The sequence below is a fragment of the Capsicum annuum genome, chromosome 4 (genome assembly GCF_002878395.1).
Source record: "Capsicum annuum cultivar UCD-10X-F1 chromosome 4, UCD10Xv1.1, whole genome shotgun sequence".
Taxonomy (NCBI): Eukaryota; Viridiplantae; Streptophyta; class Magnoliopsida; order Solanales; family Solanaceae; genus Capsicum; species Capsicum annuum.
Genome location: NC_061114.1, coordinates 194,317,009 through 194,343,217, shown reverse-complemented (window position 1 = coordinate 194,343,217; position 26,209 = coordinate 194,317,009).

Sequence of the window (26,209 nt, the reverse complement as noted above, 5' to 3'; positions counted from 1 at the left end):
GTTTGAGAGATCGCATATGGGATGAGTTTTATCATTCGGAGCAGAGCTCCATGACAGTTTTTGAGTATAAGACATGCTTCCATACCCTGTACAGATATTCCTATAATAGAATTTCCATCGAGTCTGAGAAGGTTTAAAAGTTTGTAAAGGCTTTTCTTGTTTCTCTTTAGTTGGATACATCTCAAATGGTTGTGCTTGGAGCTACTCTTTAGAGTATTGTGGTTCATGCTAAAATGACAAAGGGTATTATTTGTGCATCTCAGGGAGACGCCAAGAGGGTGCATTATTTTGGTGAGTTCAGGAGTCAGACCTATAGAGGTAGAGATTTTAGAGGTTCTCATGGATACCATGGTAGGCCAGTGTAGGTGATTTTATAAAGTTCAGCTGGTGGATCTTTGAGTTTAGCAGTTTAGGGTGGCCGTTCGGGCTCAGTTTTACTTTCTCTTGTTGAGACAGGTTGTAGAGGTTGCTATGTGTGTGATGAGATTGTCCATGTGGCCAAGGACTATTCTCATCGTATTTTTAGAGCTACTCCTATTTCATCTGTGAGGGATAGGGGTTTTCTACCAAAGGTGCAAGAGGTTGAGATGGTAGAGCCCGAATCGGTGGTCGTAGGGCTACAACCAGTTGGTAGTCGTGGACAGTGTTATGCTATATCAGTTAGATCTGAGGCGGAGGCTTTAGATACTGTGATATCAGGTACCGTTCCATTTGTTTCAGACCTGCATCTGTATTATTTGATCCTGGATTAATTTTCTCCAATGTGTCTATGTATTTTTCTTTGGTTTTTGATTCTGTTAATGAGTATCTTGCCATGTCTATTCATGTATCTATCCCAGTAGGTGATTCTTTAATGGTGGACTGGGTATATCGATCTTGTGTTGTTACTTTTGCCGGGTGTGAGACTTTGGTAGACTTGTTTGTGTTAGATATGGTCGATTTTGATGTTATTTTGGGTATGGATTGGTTGGATCCTTATCATGCTGTCTTAGATTTTTTTTCCAAGATCGTGACTTTATCTTTGCTGGGTATGCCAAGGATAGTTTGGAAGGGTGAACTTCATTCGGGTCTTATGAGGATTATATCTTATGTTTAGGATCATAAATTTATTAAGAAGGGATATTTATCTTACTTATCCCATATTCGTGACACAAGTGTTGTTTCGCCTCCTTCCTTGGATTCTATCTATGAGTTTATGGATGTGTTCCCTATGGACTTGCCTAGTATGCCTCCAGATCGAGATTTTGATTTTATTATTGATGATGAGTCGGGCACTAAGCCCATTTATATTCCTCCTTATAGGATGGCCCTGACAGAATTGAAGGAACTGAAGGATCAGTTGCGGGAGTTGTTGGATAAGGGATTTGTTCGATCTAGTGTTTTACCTTAGGGTGTGCTTGTCCTGTTTGTGAAGAAAAAAGATGGGTCTATGCGGATGTGTATTAATTATCGACAGTCGAATAAGGTGATAGTTAAGAATAAGTATCCCCTTCCTCGCATGGGTGATTTGTTTGATAAACTTTAGAGTGCGATGGTGTTTTCAAAGATTGATTTGAGGTTCAGTTATCACCAGTTGAGGATTAGAGATTTGGATATTTTGAAAATAGCTTTTTGTACTCGATATGGTCATTATGAGTTCTTGGTCATATTTTTTGGGTTGACCAATTCCCCTGCCTCGTTCATGGAGTTGATAAATCGGGTGTTTCGACCATATCTCGACTCTTTTTTATGACATTTATAGAAGATATCTTGGTTTATTCCAAGAGTGAGGTTAAGCATGAAGAGCATTTGTGGATTGTTCCTTAGAGAATAAGGGATGAGAAGTTGTATGCTAAGTTCTCTAAGTGCAAGTTTTGGTTAGAGTTTCTTTCTTTCTTGGGTTATGTGGTAACTACGAAAGGTATTATGGTTGATTCTGCCAAGGTTGTAGTGGTTCGTGATTGGGCTAGACCTACTTCACCCAGCGAGATTCAGAGTTTAGTTGGCTTGGCAGGTTATTATCGGTGTTTTGTTGAGGGTTTTCATCCATTTGCAGCTCCGTTGACCAAGTTGATTCAGAAGAAGATTTCCTTCTAGTGGTTTGATGTTTGTGAGGCCAGCTTTCAAAAGCTTAAGGATTTGTTGACTTCAGCTCTTATCTTGACTTTGCCCAAGGACGGCATGGGTTTTACCGTCTTTTTTGATACTCAGGTAATGGGTTAGGTATTGTCTTAATGCAGAAGAGCAAGGTAATTGCTTATGCGTCTCGTCAGTTGAAGCCTCATGAGAGGAATTATCGTACCCATGATTTAGAGTAGGGTGCAGTTGTGTTTGCCTTGAAGTTGTGGAGCCACTACTTGTATGGATTCCATTATGAGATCTTCTTAGATCATCGTAGCCTTCAGTACTTCTTTACCAGGGAGATCTTCATATGAGCCAGCGCCGTTGGCTTGAGTTGCTTAAGAATTATGACTTGACTATTCTCTACCATCAGGGCAAGGCTAATGTGGTTGTGGATGACTTGAGCCGGAAGTCGAGTCGACTAGCATAGGTAGCTTGGTGCATCTTTTGACTCGGGAGAGGCCTTTGGCCTTAGAGGTTCCGTCTTTGGCTAACCTAATGGTTAGGCTTGATATTTCGACATCGAGGTGTGTTTTCGCATTTATAAAGGCTAGATTTTCTTTGATAAAGCAGATTTGAGCTCATCAGTTTGACGATGTTTGATTGAGGTTGATTCGAGATAATATGTTGAGTGGGGAGGTTAAGGAAGCTTCACTTAATTTAGATGGAGTTTTGAGGATTAGGGCTGAGTTTACATAACGAGAGTGGTGATTAGAATAGGTTGATCTTAGAGGAGGCCCATTGTTCCAGACATTCTATCCATCTAGTTGTGACTAATATGTATTGTGATTTGAGACAATACTACTGATGGGGTGGTATAAGGCGATATATAGTAGATTTTGTGGCTCGTTGCCTATGTTTTCAGCAGGTGAAGGACGATTATATGAGACTTGGTGGATTGCTTCAGAGGTTATCTATTCCCGAGTGAAAGTGGGAACAGATCACTATGGACTTTGTGACTGGTTTTCCTCGTACATCTCAAGTTCTGATAGTGTTTGGGTCATTATGGATCGATTGACCAAGTCAGCTTATTTTATTTCAGTTCAGGTCTTATTTAGTGCTGAGAGGTTAGCCCATATCTCTATTTGTGAGATGTACATCTTCATGGTATGCCAGAGTCTATTATTACAGATCGAGAATCTGTGTTCACATCTCACTTTTGGAAGACGTTTTAGGATGAGTTGGGTACTCGGGTTGATCTTAGCATAGCATTTCACCCCAGACTGATGACCAGTCAAGGCAGACAACTCAGGTTTTAGAGGATATACTCCGCGAGTGTGTGATGAATTTTGGTGGCCAGTGGAAGAATCATTTGACTTTAGCATAGTTTGATGTTTTAAAGATGAGACCTCGAGGTGCAGACTTGCTTCGTTAGTTTTGGGATAGAGTCTGGGTCATTCAGGATAGACTTAGAGCGGTTCAGAGTAGGCAGAAGTATTATGCTGATCGTAGACTTTGTTCCTTGATATTTGGTGTAGATGATCTTGTTTTCAATCGAATTTTACCCATAAAGGGTGTGATGGGATTTGGGAAGAAGGGCAATCTTAGCCCGGGGTATATTGGTCCATTTGAGATTCTTCGGACTATTGACGATATGGCTTATGAGTTGGTTTAGCCCTATGATGTATCAGTTGTTCATCCAGTTTTTCATTTTTTCATTCTTCGCCGTTACATTCAGGATGATTCTCATATTACTCTTTAGGAGTCAGTTCAGTTAGATGAGCAGTTGTCCTTTGTTGAGGAGCCGGTTTCCATTTTGTTTAGGGATGTTAGGCGATTGCACTCTAGAGTGATCCCCGTGGTTAAGGTCCAGCGGCGAAATCAACCTATAGATGAATCTACTTTGGAGGTTTAGTCTGATACACATAGTTCTTATCCTGAACTCTTTATTGATTCAGGTATTTCTTTGCCTTAGTTCGAGGATGAACAAGATTCTTAGTGGTGGATGATGTAACGACCTAAAAATTTGATGAAATTTATGATTTTGTATGATTTGACTATTTTACTCCTCCCCGTAGTTGTATTATGGTATTTCTGAGGTGTGGGAGTGACTGACATAGTTTTTGATGCATTTTAGTATCATTTATGCAATATTGTGATTTTTGATGGCTTCGATAGCCTTATTTTGGACTTATGTGGATATCTTTTGATCCGTACTATGGATGACAGAACGGAGTGCACCAACAACTTTGTAATATCAATTTTAGGCTAGGTAGACCTTTGGTTTTGGCCCCGATGCGCCCGAGGTCATTTCAACCTATTGGTTGGAAAATTGAAAAATTAGAAATATGGGTGTGGGACCCACATTTGATCGAAATGACCTCGGATGGAAAATCCAACTTCACCAGCAGAGTCGAAAAGTCAATTTTAGGGTGTTATCATGTTTGGTATGATTTTACGGCTTTTAAATCTCATTTTGACCGTCGGTTTGGAAAATTGTAATTTCAGGTTTCGGGGATAAACTTTGTGAAAATGACGTTTTTTTGAAAATCTGATATCGCCAACACATCTGGAACGCCGAATTTAGTATGATTACATAGTTCGTTTGTGTTTATCAGACCCCGAATAAATTTCGGACACCCCATCGAACTTCAAATTAACTTTTAAAAATAAAAATCTGCAACTATAGCAGATTTTCTGCTATATATAGCAGAAGATTTTCCACTATTTGTGGTCCATTTTACTCATTTTTCATCTTGCCTCTCGAAAGTTAAACCTAAAATAGTGTGGGAGCTTAAAAGTAAAGTTTGTGGGAGCTTGGGAACCTAGATTAACACCTTTTTCTTGGTTTTATTACGGATTAAAGGTAAGAATTCACCCATTTCTTAGTAATTTGTTGATTAATTTCTCAAAACCTCAAAAATCTTAGGGAATGATTTTAAACCCAAATTTCACTCCTTTTCACTTGAATAATATTTTTATCTTATAATTACTAGTTTTTCATCAATTTAACCTTCAAACAACTCTGATTCTTGATTTTAACTCGGATTTCAAATATTTTACCCAGTAAAGTTCGAAAATGGTTTTTCTTTGATTTGAATCCCGTTTTGACTCGATTTAACTTGGGTTTTCAACTGTAGGTTCCTAAAAATATGGGAAACATATTTTTGAAGTAAAGTTTCGATTTTGCTCTTCTTTTTTGGAAACCTATTTTGGGGGTCCGTTTTGACCCCGAACCAAAAGTAGTGAATATGGGTGTCGTTGGTTTTATTTTGATGCATAGATTTCATATTTGATATATTTAGTGGAGTTTGGGATTGTTCGTAAAGAGTAAGGTCGCAGGTTCAAGTGTAGCGGACCAATTTCGTCTTTCGAGGTAGGTTATGACTTAACTCTTTCAGACTGGGCTAGGTAGTAAATGATGATACAAAATGCATGTTATGGGTGGGAACTAATCATAAAAAATGGTTATTTATGTGTTGTGCCCGTGTGGGGGCCTATATGTGGTGTGACTGTCGAAATTGAGTTATTATGTGATATGTGTGACCGTGTGGGGTCCTATGTGATATTAATAGCCTTGAATACATGTGAATAATTATACTGTATTGTTAAGATGTTTAATATGGTACCATTGGTGTATTATGATTATATTCATACTTTATTTGACATATGAGACATGTGGAAATTCATGGATGAAACTGAAATAATGAGTGGTTATTGGCTCACATGGTTGTGAAAATCTATCATTGTGGTTGTGAAAATATTCATTATGATTGGTTGTGAGCATTACATCCTCATCTCATACTCATTCATGAAACATTGGTACCGCCGTGGCAACATCTGAAAAACACTGACAACACCTTTTTAAAACCCTCCTCGAGGAATGTGTCGGGGAGAAAATATTGTAACACCTTATAAAATCCTTTCCGAAGGATTTTCCGGAAAGAAGATATGAGATATGTGATTGTATATGGGTTGAAGAATCCCTTGTAGGTCCTACTTTGGGAAAGTTTAGCTCGGTAGGTGTATACGGGGATTGTGCGATGCTTTCGAAGGTTGTGTGATGACTTCGTGCATCATCATTATGATCATCATCATCATATACATTGCATTCACTTTATTGTGTTTATGCTATGTTGTATTGCCTTATTGACTTGTCATCTATTTATTTGTTTTACCTTCCTTTACTTGTATTTGATGATCTTGTATTTACATGTTCTCTCTTGTTCTATTTATCTGTGACATAATGTATACTTGTGTTCTATATATTGGTGTGTTGTAATATCTGTGAGATATATTAAAACTATTAGTGCAAGTGGTGTGGACTATCATTGTGGGACATTTTCTGACTGTAGGTGACGTGCCCTTAGTGTATATTTTCTATGCTTTATTTACTACTTTGCTTGGTCGGCCTATGATACCTACTGAGTACAAGTGGACCGCACTCATGCCTACTGCGCCCTTTCGGTGCAGGTCCTAGCTCGAGTGAGCCTTAACTTGATTGACTCGGGTGATTGTTGGAGCTTCAAAGGTAGCGGTTGGACATTTATGCGTCTGAAGTTCACCTCTATCTTTCTATAGCAGTTATGTCTTTATTAGTGTTTGGAGATAATTATTATTCCTTTGTGGTTATTTTTTCGATGTATTTGACTCTTGGATTATATTAGTAGTTTTTACACTATTGACACATATTTTTGGGCATGATTGATATTTTGGATAAGTTCTTTCCGCATTGTTATGATTATTTATATGGTTCGACTTCGTTCTAGAAGCCTTACCTTGGATTATTTATGTCTTTTTCTCATTTTGTATTAGTTTGGGTGATAGGCTTACTTGTCAAGGTACGCCGCGACAAGTGCTATCATGACCCTAGTTTTTGGATTGTGACAGATAAAAGGTACCAAAAGAATTTATCGTTTACCATGAAATCGGTTTCTTACGCCATACCAATTTGTTCTTTCTCATGCACATTGCTAACTGTGTTGGTATCAACCAAGTTAATTTTTTTTTTTATAAAAAGAATGGGACCGAACCCAAATGAGGTTTGCCTACGTATCTTGTGAAAACAAGAATCAGGTCCGGGTAGTTCAGGCAAATTTGCAAATTTGTAAGTGCAATATATGATTGTAAAAAAATTTGATGGTCATTTATAAAAATAATGCGAAAGACGATCAAGAAAGAACTGCTTTTAACATCAAAATTGTTTGATCAAATGATCTAAAGAAAGGATGTAAAGCATGGGGAGAGCTTTGACACAACTTCAGTATGATGACAAGATTAAAGAATTCAGACATTGAAGGAATTATGACATTATTTCGCCGAGTTGGCAGGATTATTATAACTGAAAAATATTAAATTCTTGCTTATGAAAGTGAGGATCGACACGCCATAAATTTAATAGTTTACGACATTCAAAAAAAGGAGTTAGGTATTGTTGTATAAAAAATAGGTAAAAATCTGGAGGTAGGTCGGCTAGACACTAATGTCATTGAGATTTGAATTTTGAGGAGTTATTAATTTGCGCTCTTGAAAGCTATTACAGAGTGTCTTTGAACTATTCCAGAAAATTTGCCCCAGTTGTGCATACCGAAGAAATCATTTTGAAACAGTGAAGAGACCGAACCCTAATGCAGGATTGCCTATGTATCTTGTCAGGACAAGAATCAGGTAAAACGTAGTTCAAACTATACGAGCTAGTGGCGATGTTGGTAAGGTGTATCTTTTAACTCATCAACTATGCAAAATAAAGATGAGATTACACCTTCCCACAAAAGAATAAACAATTTAGAACAAATAAATGTATAGACATAACAATCCTTCAAAAATATGTACAAAGACTATAGTAATGTGTCACGTGAGTTGTGAACCCTTCGAACATAAAGTTGACTAATGATGCATGCACCTTAAAAGGTGTCATTTTCCCTCTATCCTATGTTCGACTAAGAGTGTGTTTGCTAGCCTTGTGGTTCTCAAGTGGACTACTCGAATAAGAAGACTATGCAGTCACACAGAAAAAGATTCGGACACCCGCGCATATGCCAACTCTCCTAAAATTTAGGACTTTGAAAGAAATTTGAGGGTGCGGAAAACAAACCTCACTTGTATGTGTGATTGTGTCAACTTTTTCAAATGGAAGAAATATGAACCAAATCACAGTTTATATAAAGCAATAAATAAATAAACTATACAAAATAATTATAAATAAATAATTTATGCCACACAAATAAGATAAATCAAGGCAATTAGAAAGAAACAAATAATAATACATAAAAATATAAATATTTACCTAAATCTGTAATGGTTAGAACCTTGCATCCCCAGCAGAGTCGCCAAACTGTCATACCCGATTTTTACCTAAGGTCAAAACGAGCACGACATTATGCAATAAAAAAGAATTGATTTTGTACAGAGTCGCCATCTATTTTTTAAGGAAAAATAGGAAACCTATTTATTTATTAACAAATATGATTTTATTTAATCTATGGTCCAATTTAGATTCTAGGTAAGGGTTCAAATTATTTCTAAGGGAAGGGGTTAGACACCCTTCAGAATCCACAAATGTGATTCCCGATTAGACTTAGGTTTATTAAAAAGGGGAAGAAAAAATCAATGTTTGTAAATACAAATATACAATATGTATTGAAATAATATAATGCGTATGCTGTTGTAAAAAATTTATAAATATGAATGTAAAGACAAAATTGAATAAAGAAAAATTGTTTTAAGGAAAAAAATATGAAATATTTATTAATGTAAAAAGTGTGAATTATTTGATTAAATATCTAAATCAATTTCAATATACATATTAACGGCCTAAATTTGCCTAACGTGTGATGAGAATCGCGTAAAAGAAAGAATATCAGAAAAGATTATATTAAAGAAAAAAACTATGCAATATTTTTCAATGTATAAATATGAATTAATTGATTAAGTATCTAAATTAATTTAATTTTTTAATATAAATATTAATGGCCTAAATTTGCCTAAACGCACGGTGAAGATTGCATAAATAAAGAATATCCCCGCCTAATGCCCCCAAAATAAAGTTTTCACTATGATAATATTTGTACAAGTATAAAAATACAACACAATGTCTTTCCCGACGAGTATCCCAAACACCTGTATAAACACTTGTAACAAAAATATTAGTAACAAGTAAATAATTATAAAAAAGGTATGTGTGCATATATGTATTTAAAAATATAATTTTTTGCTAAAATATGGGCTCGGACTAAGTTTTAGATACGCTATGGCTACAAAGTGGTTGCTCTATTTGTTGGCCGTCCTAAATCGTCTTGCCACAAGACGAATCGTAAAAGCTTTTACATTGTTATAAAAATTTTGTCATCAGCCGAATTTATTTAATTTATTTCGTATTAGTATACGTAATATCCATCTTTTTATTTGTGAAGGCCTAAAAAATCAATAGAGAATTTCTTCATCGACCAAATTAGCACTGTTAAATTATCCAAAATCAGTGTCTTAATGTGAAATAACAGCACATCCAGTGGCAAAAGAGAGCAAAAATTATAGCAACAATGAAAATAAGCAACAATATACACAAATATCTAAACAAAATGCAGTCTAAAAATAGCGAAATCCCACCAAAAAATGGAGTTCGTCGGAAAATGTACAACTCCGACCATATTTTTTCAAAAACCAACATATAATACATAAAATCAATGATACTCAGTCCACGCAATGGTGAAAATTCAAAGTAAAGATGGTTGTAAACGTTGCTTCAATGGTGTTCACCGGAGCAACGCCAAAAATATAATAAACGGTCAGATCTACCATATTTTTTTGGTGGGCAGTTGCAATGGAGAGGGAAAAATTGAATGATCTCGCCGGCAATCACCTCCAACGAGGCAGCTGTGGAAGGAAAGCAACATTGGTGGTTTAAGGGTGGTCGGAGAAGGGGAAAAAGGGAAAAAAGAGGCGGTAGGTTAAAGGTTTAGTGGTTGGAAATTGTCGGCCATCAACTTCGGTGAGCCAGCTCGAGATGGAGGAGCAAGGAAAGGCGGCGCGTAGTGGTGGTGATGGTGAAACTCACCAGAGCTTCGGTGGTGGTGGGGCGACAGTAAAGGTGATAAAGGAGAAGAAAGAGGCGTGTATTTTTCATTGCGAGAGGTATGATGTGTGTATGTGTATTGTGAGTATATGTGTGGTGTGTTAGAATGTGTTGGTACATGTATTTAAAAAGGAAAAAACAAGGAAAAAGGCAATTCAATCACATCTATTTTTTTCAACAAATTTTCTAAATTAGGGATAGTAGATGAAATAAAGTCAAAAAAGTAAAAATTGAGGAGACTTTGATTTGACTGATTTGTTGCTCTGTGTATTAAAATAATTAAACCGACTCATATTTACAGGTCATATTAAATCACGTGCAAAATAATGAATGTCGATGTATAATTACAAAAAAATATAAACAACAAAAAAAATATAATCATCTTGAAAAAATATATTATGCTATAAATAATTAAAATTATACTGTGCGGTAAAAAATTACAGTGCTTTGCTCTGTACGTATGCAAATGACTGTCCAAAAATATTAAAATAATAATAAACTGATAAAAATTTTAAAGTTTATGAAATTAAAGATAATTATCAATAAATTATGTAAAATTAATATATGACAATAAATGAGTAAAAATTCTAAAATAATGATGATTATTAACAATTGCAAAAAATGTGTGAAAAATTGCAATTTGTGCCATTTAACGATCAGGAATCCTGAATGCGTTAATTTTAAATTTGGAGAGCCAAAATTGGGTGTCAACAGAAGGTATAAATTTTTTACCTAGTATCTGATTACTTGCGTAATGAGTATGACACATCCACTCAGAATGGCATATGTAGTACTATTTCTTAAATATAATTTGTACATTTTTCTTTTGTTCATTAAATCCTGCACTATACTTATTTTATTTTCACCTCATGCCTTTCATAACTATCAAGAAAAAACTATTACAGCGAAAAACACTTTCAACTAAATTGAAAATATTGATAGTAAAAGTGATTTGTCGTATAATTGCCATTACACATCTATTCAGAATTAGGTTGATTTGGAAGGAAAGGAGGAAGAATTTTAAATCAATGTTTAATTTTGTCATATCTAACAATATGCAGTGAGTAAAAATAAGAGAATGGATACCTTGTTAAGGTGGACAACAAAAACAGTTGCAACAATATTTCTTTGGATGCTTTAAAGTGTGGCTTCAGTGATATTACAAAAGTAGGTAACAAAACATCGTTCACTGCTGGGAAAGTGAAATAGCGATAATCAGTTGAAAGTGAGGCAAAACATTGAAGTTAATTTCAAGAGGTCAAAGTACCTTGTGACAGCTTTTTAGAGGTGGTGTTTTTACCTCTGTATTGTTCTTGTGATGGGAACTACCTGACATGTAGTTTGAAGAACTTGTCGTGAGAGTTTCATACATCTTTCTCTTGCCAATGCTTTCAGTATTCACTGAAGGTCCATTTTCCATGAATGACACAATGATCAATTTTGGAGTACCAGTAACTGTGCTTTGTGCATAAGGTTTTTTGGCCTAGATGTTAAACTTCTTACGAGCTAACTGTGCTATGACATTCGCCAGTGTTGCTAGAAAAAAAGTGAATTGTTTAAATACATAGTATAAATTGAAAAAGAATTTACATTTTATTTGAAGTAATTTTGGTATGTACCTGGACCGCCCAAAGGTGATAAACTTCTTCCGAATTGAGACAGAGCATTGTTTCAACAGCTCTATCTACAATGAATGTTGTTACTAAATGCTATTGTCTGCAACGGTCACTTCAAACTGACATCTACGGTTAAAAATTATTAAGATAATACCTGTTAAATGAATGAGAATTTAAGATTATGAATAATTATGTGTAAAGTCTAAAAGATATCAGTTGAACTTTGGAACAAGTTATGTCAGGCGGTGGAAAATTGTACAGTAAAATCTTCTTTTAGTGTGAATCCTAATAAAGACTTGTTTGCAGTTTGAGCAAGCTAAAACAAAGAACTGTTGTTGTTCATTTGCTAATGAAATTGCAGCTTTCATGTCATGTAGAAGATCTGACCTTGAGAAATTTAAGAGGTAATACAGTTTATAATGTAATTGTAATCCGTGAAAGCAAATTTAATGCAGCGTAATATCAAAATTGTTAGTGTCTTTACTGAGGGTTGTTCTTGGGCAGCGACAATGGTGTTAGGGTTTTTTCCTTGATTTTCTTACCAAGTTTAAGTTTTACTTTCCTTAAAAGGAAAATATAACTCTTTTCCATATTTGGCTGACCTCTTTCTTGGAGGAAAGGTTTTGGAACTCTATAAATATAATACCCCTCTTCTCATACCTTAACACAATAGCATCCACAATGTAGTCATTTAAGAGTTTTATTTAGGGGGAGATTTTCTCCCAATAGGTTTTAAGTTTTTCAATATTATTTTTAATATGTAGGTCGTTTGATCAAACCCTATTAATAAAATATTTTTAGTGTTATGTTTTTTCTTTGTCATCTGATTTATCATCTCTATGATTTACAAACTTTAAGCTTCTGCATGACGCCCTCTCAATTTTGAACCCATCAAGTGGTATCAAAGCCTATGATTCAATGGTCCGATGGTTCAGATTGAGGACATGTTGAGATCAAAGTTGCAACAAATTTGATGATGATGAAGATATATGTCCAAAAGCTACATGTGGAGACAATTGTCAATCATATTTTCAATAATTCTGCTGTTACATATTTGAAAATAAAGAAATAAAGTTTACTTTTAACCCAAGGGCTTCACTATTTTTAACCCCAAAGGACTCATAAATTTTTTAATCCAAAAACTCCATTTTTAAACATGTCAAGCAACAGTGATGAAGACTATGTGAAGAATAAATATCAATGATGTGAAGAAGATGGATCAAGTGAAGAAAATCAAGTAAAAAAAGGGAGATTTTGTTAGGGTTTTTTCCCTGATTTTTTTACCAAGTTTAAGTTTTACTTTTCTTGAAAGGAAAATAAAAGTAATACCATAATTACTTTTACTTTTCCTGAAAGGAAAATAAAATTCTTTTCCATATTTCGCTGACCTCTTTCTTGGAGGAAAGGTTTTGGAACTCTATAAATATAAGACCCCTCTTCTTATACCTTAACACAATAACATCCACAATGTAGTCATTTAAGAGTTTTGTTTATGGGGGGCGGGGGGGATTTTCTCCCAATAGGTTTTAAGTTTTTCAATATTATTTTTAATATGTAGGTCGTTTGACCAAACCTTATTAATAATATATTTTTAGTATTATGTTTTTCTTTGTCATTTGATTTATCATCTCTATGATTTGCAAACTTTAACCTTTCGTATGATGCCCTCTCAATCTCAGTTAATGTCTTTACTAAGGGTTGCTCTTGGGCAGCGGCAATGGATATCATTTCATCCCGGAAAGGGATGAATTGCAGAGATCCTAATGAAGTTGTACTCTTTTTCCTGTATGCAACTAATTCATAATTCGTCATAATTTAGTAGTAACAAATAGGCTAGAATATGCTGATATATATATTTATCCGGTCTTGATTTTGTGACTTTTCTTGCGAGGATGATTGTATATTGATAAATTTCTTCCAATATTTTAGCTCCATCATGATCAATGAACTTCTCCCAGAGTGTAAATTTGGTAGGTTTTTGGCTGCATGAAATGATGGAGCAAATAATGCATGGAACAAAATAAAATTATGAAAGTAAACTGAATGTACAGAGAAATTTAGCTAATAAGTTCAATTACTATCACATTCAAGGAGATTTTAAGTGACTTTCACACCACAGTCAAAACAGATTGCATTGGGCACCCATAAATCAGAAACAGTTAAAATTCTAAAAGCTAAACTAATGAAATCTACGTCAACGAAATAATACGTGACAGAAGGTCACCTAATATAGAAACAACGCAAACAAATTGAGTCATCACACATGATAACATTGGTAAAATAAATTGAACGTACAGGGTAACCTAGCTCTTAATATTTAGTGTCTTACGTTGAAAAAATCCTGCAAATTCTCATTTTTAACTTCATATCATTGACCTGACAGCTTACAGGTCATGCCTATTTTTATTTATGAATTACAAAGCAAGGCATGATTTCCACCTTTGGTAGTCTTGAAAGACCGTTCAAGAAGAAACGTAAAGAAACTGACCACTAAAGAATCTAAACTCTGGTTATATATATTCACAATTCTAATGTAATTAACAAAAATCTGTGCAACTAACACATGCAGAATGTTTGTATTATTTATACCATATAAACTATCAACATGTATTTGCAATGCTTGGATAAAGCTAATTTTGACTTGAATATTACAATCCCTGCATAACATTCCATGTATTATGATTCATCACATAGCAACGAATCATTATTTTGCATAGTATAATAATCTATGTATTAAAACTCCAAAGTAAATAATCTCTGAAGCAAACAACCAGTTACAATTCATATAAGTATATTAATTACTTTTTTTAAGCAAAACTAGGGAAACTACCACAAATCATGATTACATTTAATTTTTTGACTAATTTTACCAAATGATATGCGAAGCAAATTGGGAACGCAAAAAGTACTTAGAAGGGAGTAAATAATACAACTTACTTTATATTTTTATTTTAGGTAAAGAAATAAGATTTTACGTCAAAATAAAATTAACTATCACGAAAAGTCACTTTCTTTTTGGATTTTCCCAAACAAGAAAGTAAAAATATATGAAAACTGTAAAGCGAAATAACTAGTGTACTGACCTTTGATACATTAGAATGAAGTTCTGAATTTTGGATTCATTTGCAGCATATGTTGGTAGCCCGAAGTTTAGTACAATGGCAAGAACATCTGAGAAGAAAGAGTCATTGTAAATGAATCAAGAAAAATAAATTTTACTGTAACTGTAACAGAAAAAAATAATACAGTAACAGTTTTAATACCAAATTCATGTCCATCAGGTTGGCGGCCAAAGTTCTCAAATGACGTAAGAGCAAGTCGTGTTGGTTGCGGTAGTAGATTTTCTGCAGGATCTAGTTCTTCAATTGGTTCAACAATAGTGTTTCTATCAATTATCAAGATGAAATCACTAATTGGTCTACCATATGCAGTGTTTGATTCCTTAACATTTGCAACAGACAACTGGTAAGTATAAAAAAGATGTAGCAAATCTGCATAATGTGCTATATCCTTTCCAAATATAATACACTGAACTTATGTTTCCTGCACAATAATATATCAATTTATTTTTATGATAGTTAAAATGTAAAAGATTTTAAAATACTATATTTTGTTCAAACATTTGCTTAATTTTATATATTCTATAATTTTTTTTTGGAAATCTTCAATTGCATTTTTAATGTAAAGTACTTCTTCATCCTGCAAAATCAGAAGCTGGTATTTTTTATTTTCGTGTTGACTGTCTCACTGTCGGCCCTTGTCAATGGCCAAAACTTTACAAGTCTAGCCATTTATTGCAGGAGTTTTTTCATTGATGGTAAATCGTTGTGCCATTTTGAAGTAACCTGATGGCATCAAATATCAATAAAAAATATAGGTAAAAGAACAAACCAAGATCAATAGTGCAGTTAAAATGGAATCAAGTCTACTATTAAGAGTAAAATTATTAGTTTAAGAAAATTTTTTTGCAATAATTTCATAGTATACTATATTAGGTGTGCAACAATCATCATGATTATCGACTGTAGGGGGTCTTATTAGTACTTTGACATTCTTAGAACTTTTGGCTCTTGACAAAGCAACATATAATTGGCTATGAGAAAAAATGGAATCTCTTAAAATGTTTGTCCTTGAGCTTTGCTAATCGTCATTGCAAAACATAATTGTATTGAAAACTGTGTTCTTTTAAATTGTAATGGCACTTTTTCATCTGCTGAAGTTAATAATGGTAATCGAAGAATGAAGACATGGGCATTTTTAAAATCATCACTTGATATTGTAGTACTAATAATATTAGCTTTGAACTCATCACATATTAGTCGTGTTCCATTACATAAATCCTCTGGAGGATTAAGGTTTTTTAATAATATGATAGGACAATTTCTTTTGAGAGATAATTTGTAAGGAGATAATCCAGCAGGGTTTAAAGAATGCATTAAATCCCCATATTCATTTTGATCTTTCCAATTAGAGGTTTCATCAATAGCCACATACACTTTTGAGTTACTTGAAAATTGAGTAATCAACATTTCATTTATTTCATTAGCAAAATTATTTTTTGTTGTTAAAATAGCTCTAGAAGTAACAAAAGAAATATTTGAATGAGATGTATATAAATTAGGGTAAGTAACTTTAAACAGTGCATTTAATGAAATTTTTTCGGTAGTGAAGGGAATAAGTAAAGATTGCGGTATTTCAACTTTTCTCTGAAAAATTTATTTTTCATTTCCATTACCAATTCTCATTAGATAGTCACAAAAAGAAGGATCTGTTTGAGCGCGCATATTTCTTGATAACTGTAGTTTCTGAAGTTGGTTCCAAATGTTAGAACAGGATAAACTATTATGAACAAAATCTTCTCTTTTGCCACTACGGACAACAGACAAGGTTTGTCTAAAATTTCCACTAAATGCAACAATTTTTCCACCAAAAAGTACATTTGTTTCCATTAAATCTTTAAGAAGCAAGTCTAAGGCCTCAATCATTTGTTTTTTTGCCATTGAGATTTCATCCCATACTGTTAATTTTGCATTATGGATTAAAGATGCTAATGAGCTTTGTTTGCTTATATTACAACTGAAATTTCCATCAATATTTATAAGCAGTTTAAAGAGGGAATTAGTAGTGCGACCTCTCGGAAGAAGAGAGGCTGCCACACCCGAACTTGCAGTTGCTAAAGCTACAAGTTTTTTATGTCTTACAGTAGGCAACAAAGCACGATATAGAAAATTTTTACCTGTTCCACCAGGCCCATCAATAAAAAAAGCACTTGATTTATTTGAAAATGCTCTGTTAAGAATTATACTGTAAGCAATTTATTGCTCAGTGTTTAATTTATTTTGAAGTAATAAATCTTCGTTACTAACGGTAATATTTCTTTCAAAATGTACATCCCTAGATTCTTTTACCGCTGAAGATGCTTTGATTTTTTCTGAAATTAAATGAAATTAATTAATATCATGACTCATTGAGTAAATAATATCGTTGATATGATTTAAGACTTTATACAAATTGTGAGTGAAGGAGATTTTCATATCGCCTATAATCTTCTGATAATGGACCTTCAAATTTTTCCCACAGTTCTTTAGGGTTATTTGAATTGCAATAAGTTAATAGTACTACAAATAAATGTCTTATACTGCATGGCATTTGGTAATCAACAACTTCAGATAAACATTCTATCAAGTTATTATCACATAGTAATAATCTTCGCATTTCAGCAGATTCTCTAAATTGGTGCAATATTTGCCATTTACGGTTAGTAAATTTTCATATGACTTAGGTCCTCTTACATTCATAAGAAGCAATCTTAAATAATATTTTTCTCCTTCAGTTGGATGACATGTTACAATACGATCAATAGCATATCTTTGTTGACGACGTGTCCATATTTTATATGTTGTTGACCATATAAAATATTCAAGAAATTCTCGATATAATAAATTGAGTTTTTTAGCTTCTTTTTGTATTGTATTCATTATGAAAAATTCGATTAGCATAGTTTTTTAATCATTGAATTATTTATAAGTTTACTAATATTATCGGTATTTTTGAAAGAAACAAGTTGTTGTCCATTAAGATGGAGCTGTAAATGATAAACAGATGGATTCAGTTCACTAATGGAAACGCCAAATATGCGCCATGCAACTTCAGGTGGCGAAACCCATCTAGCTGACTGATACTCTTTATTTCATCTATTTCTATAGTTGTATTATCATTATGTAGCCGAAATATAATTTTATCATGTCCTTTACATATATTTAACAATGCTAATATCAGAACATATTTCTACGTTGACGTGACAATTGAACTTGCAAAGCAAAAACGGATTGTAAAGGACAACCCATGAATTGTCAAGAAGGTGATTTTCAATTTGTATATATTTTCCTGTATTTCGCCTTTTATAAATTGGGTAAGAGTTTTTACCATTACATGTTTGATCGAAAAAATATTTTGGATAATTAAATTTGCAATAATCTTTATTTTCCATGCAAGGACATGCTGGATTTAACTCACCACAAGGACCGTGTATCATATGTAGAGTAACAAGATTAAATAAATTCGGACTTATTTTAGAATCCGGAAACTCAGCACAAATGAATTGGTCATATGCCTTGGGTGTCAGTAGCTTATATTTCTCTTCAAGTATAATAAGAAATTAAGCACGAGGAAGTCGTTGTTTCTGAAAATTGTATACATAAATGTGGCAACCATACCAAATATATGTTTACGCAGTATATCCTTTTTTTAGTTCTTCTAGTTTTGCTTGAAATATTCGACAGACTAAATCAGGTCTATTTTGAACTTAATCAATTAGGAGCAGATTTTGTTTGATTTTAGGCCATGAAGTGTTGCAGGTCATTGTCAAAAATATATTAGGCCTTTCAAAGCGCTGAACCAAAGCCATGGCATCCATATATCAACGCGGCAAATCTCTTGGACCTTCTGTAAAACAAATTGGAATTATCCTATGCTTACCTACTCGGGAAGCTTCCCTTTCACTGCAATGTAACACATCCAAAAGTCCTCCAAGCACATCAGTTCTAAATAGATCTTGATTTAAAGAAACAAAATTCAATCTTTGGGTTTCAATTTTAATTCATTAATCAATGATGTATTGTTGAAGTAATCTACCAGAATGAAACAATATATTTGTGTTATTTCTTATTTGTAATTTGTAACAATAATATTCATGGCAAGAGACAATGTTTCTTTTTCGTTTACCTTTGTGTATATTTTCATCCTCCAAGCCAAAAAATTCACTAATTGAAGCCATATTTTTTACATTTGGCAGCTGATCATGTTCACAGTATCCTTGTATATATTAGATCTAGTTATAGAATTAATCTTTTCAATACCATAATGCCAACCATTCTGTCCATAAGGAAACAACAATGGATATTTTAATGGATCATAACAACCGTAGTAATAATTTATTATTTGGTTGCTATCACTTTTTGTGTATATTCGAATATTAGGTGTAGAAACATAGTTGGTAACATCTTGTTCAACCCATATTCCAACAAATTTTGATGTGGTTGATAAATTATATGTTCGTTGATTTAGACTAGCATTACATTTAAGCGCAATGTAGAAATCAGAAAGTTGTGGAATATTTATTAAAGACTTTAAAAATACTGAGTATGGATTAATTTGTAATATTTCCATCAGCTTTTTAACAGTATATTTAGTTAATTTAGTTGAACAATCCATTTGATTTTTCAGCTCGTTTTCGCTATCAAAATAGTATACCTGCAAATTTCTTCCTTTCTCATTAACCGGGATCAAGTCATTTATGAAATGATACATCTTTCCTTGAACACAAAAAGTGTAAATACCTTAATTTCTTTGTGATAACTCTTTATAAAAAGTTACTCCAAGTGATGTGAATGCGAACATATTATTATATGTTCTTATATAAGCTTGAAAATGTTTTGACTCTTTGGTATTTCACAGATAAAATTTTGTTAATTCTGTGGAAATTTCATGGGATGTTAGTTTAATAGCACCTTTGCTACAATAAAAACTAGGCGGCTCATCTTCAAATATTTTTGCACCACAGAAAGTACATAGTGGAACAGATTTCAAAACAGCATAACCTGTAGATAATTGTGTTATTATCAAGCAGTTAATGTATTGTTCTGTAGCATTTGATATTGAGCCTTGTTCAAATTGAGGTGATGAATTTGTTAAGAGAACAGGTTGTTGATTATTTAAATTAATGGAGGTGGTACTAAATTTTCGGATTCCTAACGCAGCTTTATTATTTCGCGCCTTAGCTAATAAAGTTTCTTTCTTCTTGGCTTGCATTGTTTTGTATATTTCACGACACTGTTTTTTTATCGTCATGTGTTTTTCCAAAACATGAATGTATTTGCTTGATCTTATCTGACATTCTAACATTTATTTCTCAACAGTACGGTGTATGAGCAGATATGTTTAAAATATAAGGTAATGTATAAGCAAGTGCACAATCAAAATATCAATTTGGCAGCGAGAGTAATACCTGGTAAGTAGATCACTGCACAATGGCGCCAACAAAGAGCTATCATAGCAAAACTGAAAGCGTAAATAGAACAACGTGAGTAAAAATCGCAGAGCAATATGTAGTACGAATTCAACCAGAAATAGAAATCTCAGAAGTTGGAGGGAAATAAGAAAATGTAGATTTTTCATGGTCTAGGTTTAAAAGAAATTATCAAGTATTCCATCAGCTTTATGAAATTATTTGTCATTTACACTAAGCTTTGTTTATTTGTTACATGTGCACGGGCATAGATAAGCTACAGTTAGAAGCAAACAATATTACATATACAATCAATGCACCAGAAAGGTAAAACCTAACCAATTCTCACACTTTTCGACTGGATATGTGCCTAGATGCAATCATATGTAATTGATAATACTCATGTTAAGGAAAACTTTAGTTCATGCGCATTAAAGAGCATTCAAACATACATCAGATGTTTTTGATTGTCTTAGATTTCTCAAACATATCTTTGCACATTGATCATAATTGACTTCCATATATTAGTTGTGGTTCTACAAAGATTAGAGCATACAAAAACTACTGCTACACGTAAAGACTCAAGCTCTAATAGAAACCAAAGTTCGCTATCGTGGAGAAAGTTTCATTATTAGTGAAAAACTAAGGTTTTATATCAACTATTAAGATACGGTTTTGGTAGCTAGGCCTTACCTGTAATTCTCGACCATTAATATAATAACAACAACGTAATACACGATATAGTCCCACAAATTAGAAGACTGACAGATTAAAGTAGACATAAATTTTATCTCTATCTCAAAGGTACTATGATAGAGAGGTTGATTCCGAGGCACAAAATTGATCTAACATTAATAATATAATACACAATGTAAGATAAACCTTACTTTTACTTCTTATATGCGACAAAAAGGGAAATTCTGATACACAACACAAATTCAACACACAAAAATTATACTATTTCTTCAAAACAGTCAGGGTAAACCAACAAACGTAGTAGTAAGAAGCTCTACCCACGAATGGACTCTAAGAAGCTCTACCCACGAATGGACTCTAAGCACAACCCGAAAGTCCCAAACAGATCAATCACCAAAAAATATAGTAGTAAGAAGCTCTACCTCCGAATGGACTCGAAGCATAGCCCGAAAGTCCCAAATAGATAAATTCATATGGTACTATTTCTAATGTTACCACCAGGTAATGGCTGGTTCACTTTGTACATTGCAGTACACGCAACAACAACAACTACTACAGATAAATACTCAATCCCTAGTAGAAACCAAAATGGTCTTAAAAAGAAGATTGAAGCCTTAATTAAGGAAGGAGTGATCCAACTTACTGGGCCTCAACCCAATGTGAACAACAATCCTTTGCCTAACCACGAGAATGTTAATGTGAACATGATAACTATTGAGGGGGATTTGGATTTGAAAGGAACCATTGTACCAACTGGCAAGGTTGGACAAGGCGTATCATTGATCTTTGACGTTTCTATGATAATAGTCCAAAAATCAACATCAATAGAGGTTACTACTACTAGCACTGAGACATCGATCATTTGGGGTACCGAATCAAAGGAAACATTGAATAATTGGACTTGTACTCCGTACCTGGTTTGGCAAGGGTCTTGGTAGATTAAACAAGTTGTAACACTTTCGAAAAGAAAGATTGTAAAAACTAAGGCTTGATCGTGCCTAAAACTTTATGTTGCTTTGCCTCATCTTTTGGAAGCTTAATTTCAAAATCTATGAATGCATTTTCTATTTTTCATAAATTTTCTATTACATTTACTTTCTCTCTTTTTATATAAATTACCAAAATTTGTTAATTTATGGCTGTGACGTAATAAAATAAATGAACAAAGCTTTGAAGCTTACTAAGAATTCGATCAACCAACCAAGAAATCCGATGAGCATGGAACAATTCAAGTACGAAGAACATATAAGAGCAGTCAAGACGCTACATCGTAGGACGACTTTAGATAGGCTTCATTTGGATGTAACCCTTACTCTTTTATGTAATTTATGAACTGCATTTTGACCTGATTCCCTTAGTAATACATAGGCAGCCCACATTGGGTTCGGTTCTACTATAGCAAAAATTCATTTTTATTGTAGCACGAACTACGTTCTGACCTAATTCCCTCTGTGGGATACATGGGCCACCCAAGTACGGTTCTATCACATTAGGGTAGAAACTAGATATCATTATTTTTGTAATCCTGAACTACATTCTGACTTGATTCTCTTTGCAAGATACGTAGATAACCTATATAAGGTTCAGCCTCACCACAACATAAATTTAGTATACATTTCCAAAGCCAAAAATGGGACAAATTTTGAGTAGACAGACGAGGATGATTGGACATTGTCATAAAACATTTGACTTGGGATACCAAAGAAGGGTAAACGATAAAGGACATTCATTTGTTTCAAAAGTGTCATGGTCTAAAATTGGTAGAGGTTTTAAAAACTATACATATCTTTGCATATTCTTTAAATATTTTCTTAAAAGTCTTTCACTACTTTTTCATTTACCAAGTCTCGGTGGATATTACAAGGTCTAAAAGAAGAAGATGAATAAAGGATCAACAACATCAAGGTTCGAGTCAACACGAATCAGCACCCCCTCCCAACTAAGAATTTTTCTTTGAGTGCAGGGACAACAAAGATACGAAATGATAACACTAGGTGAACATCAAGTCTACAATTTGGCCAAAACAACATTTGGCCCCTACGAGGATTTGCTCATCAAGGATAAGTGTCAAAGACCAGAAGACGATATTCAATCAATCACAATCACCATCTGCAGCCAAGCATCTCGACTTGTTTTTATTCTTTACTCCATTAACTTCTTTATAACTTATTTAACAACTTCACCTTGTATTTACAAGAACCAATGTCAAGTCTTCGAAGACAAATGGAGTCATCACTTGATCATACCACTCCATCATCATAAACCACCCAACTTTATTTCTTATTCATTACTTACTCTATCATTTACTTTATGACTTTATTCAACAACTTTACTCTAAAGAAAAACTAGGATTTACATTATCAACATTAATCTTCGTAGACAATCGGAGTTCATTATCATGTCACGTAGACAATCGGAGACATCATTCATCATCATGTCCCATAGACAATCGGAGACATCTTTCATTATTAGGTCTTCATAGACAATTGGATACGCTATTTATCAAGTTTTCATAAATAATCAGACACATCAGTCATCATCAAGTCTCTGTAGACAATCACAGATGTTATTCATGATCAAGTCCCCATAGACAATCGGAGATGCATTTATCAAGTTCTCGTAAACAATTGAAAATATCATTCATCATCAGATCTTCGTAGACAATCGGAGATAGCATTCATGATCAAATCTCTGCAGACAACCGGAGATGTCATTCATGATCAAGTCCCTATAGACAATCATAGATGTCATGCATCATTAACTCTCTAAAGACAACCAGAGACATTATTATCATTGAGTCTCTAAAGACAACTGGAGACTTTATTACATCATCAACATAAGCTGAACGACTACACTTCTACTTTACCCTCTACTTTACCAATTACCTTAAATTGCTTCACCTACTTTAACAACTTTATCTTAAATCTTACAGACATCATTAATCATCAAGTCTTCAAAAACAATCAGAGACATCATACATCATTCATCATGGAGTCCTGAAGACAAGTGGAGGACTTATTCAACATTACAGTTTCCAAAGACAATTGGATACGTCATTACACAATCTGCATTAGCCAAACGGCTACAATCTTATATCTACTCTGTGTATTTTTGTATTCAACCAATAATTTTATTGTGAGTTTTATTTTGATAGGAAATACAATTTGAAATAACAAGATATGCATCACAACGTGGAACTATCTCTTAGCAACGGACTGGGGTAAGCTAGCGGAATGTCAAGCATCCCTAGCAGCATCGATGATTCAAAGCTCAACTCAATTTTCACAAGTTCTCATGTAACTCTAAATCTATTCAAACTATAAGCAATTTGATTTTAGACATGGTCCTATCCATTTCACTCAAGCTTAATCATTCTTTTTCTCATCACCAGTAAGACCAACACAACCATAATTTCGACACTAGGACAAAATTTTGAGTTTCTCTTAAAATTTTATCATAACATATTTTGAACTATATAGACCTGATTCTCATGAAACCCGAGATATGCAGGCAACTCAGAAACCAGGGTTCGATCCAATTTATAATCACAATCATGTCAATTCTAGCTTTACCATTCTGCCTTTTAGGTGTAGCCTTCCTAGAATTGGTCTAATTTACCAGTCGAGACAAAATTGGTCTATGTCAATGTCTTCGTCCAAAGACTCTTTCATCATCTTTGGTCTAAGAGGGACAAACTACTAACACCCAATTTTTCCTCTTTCTTTTTCTATAATTAAGTTCTCTATGCTTCTTAGTTCTAAATACTTTACCAAGATGATGTTTTTGTCATTTTTATTAATTTTAGTAATTTTGATATATATACAATAACTATTCAATATATATATAGGCTTAAGTCATCGACCAACACTAAAAGTTGTCTCGAAAATTCACTTGGACCCCTCAACTAAGGCTTGTACCTATCAGGCACCTCAAGTACTAAAATTGGTACCTATCAGGCACAAAATGTTGATTTGGCACACTCTCCTTGGGCACGTGAATAGTAGGATAAATAATATTTTATTTTTGTAATTAAAAAACTTATATTTAAATTATTTTATTAATATAATTTTTGATTATTATAACTTCTTAATTTAAAAAAAAAAGTCCCCACCCCCCATCATCATCTTCACAACACCCCCACCCCAGTTCATTGTCTTCAATCCCCCATCGCCATAGCCATAAAACTAAGAATCAGGTCATTGGAAACCAAACAAACCATCAAAATTAAAGTACCATCTTCTTCTTGTACACTTCAACAACTCAAACATCTCATCTCTTAAGCCTTTTTTCCATCTTCATCATCATCAACAACAATAAATTCTATTCATCTTTCACTTAATAGAAAAGATAAAGTTTATCAGATTTCGAAGAAGAAGAAGAAGATACGCTTCAATCTATTGGTATTACATCAGGTGATCTTTTATACTTTACTCGTAATCTCATTGTGTTTTCAATTTCAAATGATGCAATTTTACCCAAATTGAATGAATTGGATACCCAAATTGTTCAAGAATCTTAAAAGGTGGAAGATATGGACACCTAAATTGGCTATAAAGTGAAAAATTTAGACACCCAAATTGGCCAAGAAGCTAAAAGGGTGAAAAATTTGGACACCCAAAGTGTTCAAGAATCCAAAAAGGTGTAAAATATGGACACCAAAGTGCCCAAAAAGTAAAAAAAAATGGACACCCAAATTGTTCAAGAAGATGAAAAGGTGAAAAATTTGAAACCCCAAATTGTCAAAAAAGTGTATAAAATGGACAACAAAATTGTTCAAGAAGCTGAATTAGTGTTGGTTGCGGAGGAATTTATCATCTCCATCTACTTCTCTATTGAAGTTAAATATACAGGCGTTGGTTCCATTTAAGTTAAATGACTCATGAAAAATATAAATGTGTTGGTCCAATATTTAAAAAAAGAAAGGAATATATTTAATCCATGTGAAAAATACTGAATGGACTAATTATCCATGTAAGTGCGCTTAGTAACAGGCACTGATAATGTGATGAAACATGGAAAAAAAGGCTTGACTGGATCAAATTTTGGGTGGGTTAGGGACTTGATAGGTACAGACCTTAGTTGAGGGGTTTAAGTGAATTTTTGGGACAACTTTAAGTGTATGTCGATGACTTAAGCCTATATATATATATATATTAGTATGTTTACTTTTACATTTATCTCTAAAATAAAAAATTTCATCGTATCATTATAATATTTCCTAAATACAGTTCAAAAATATAGTTGACCCTATCAACTCATCCCTAGTTGTAGCTAAATCAA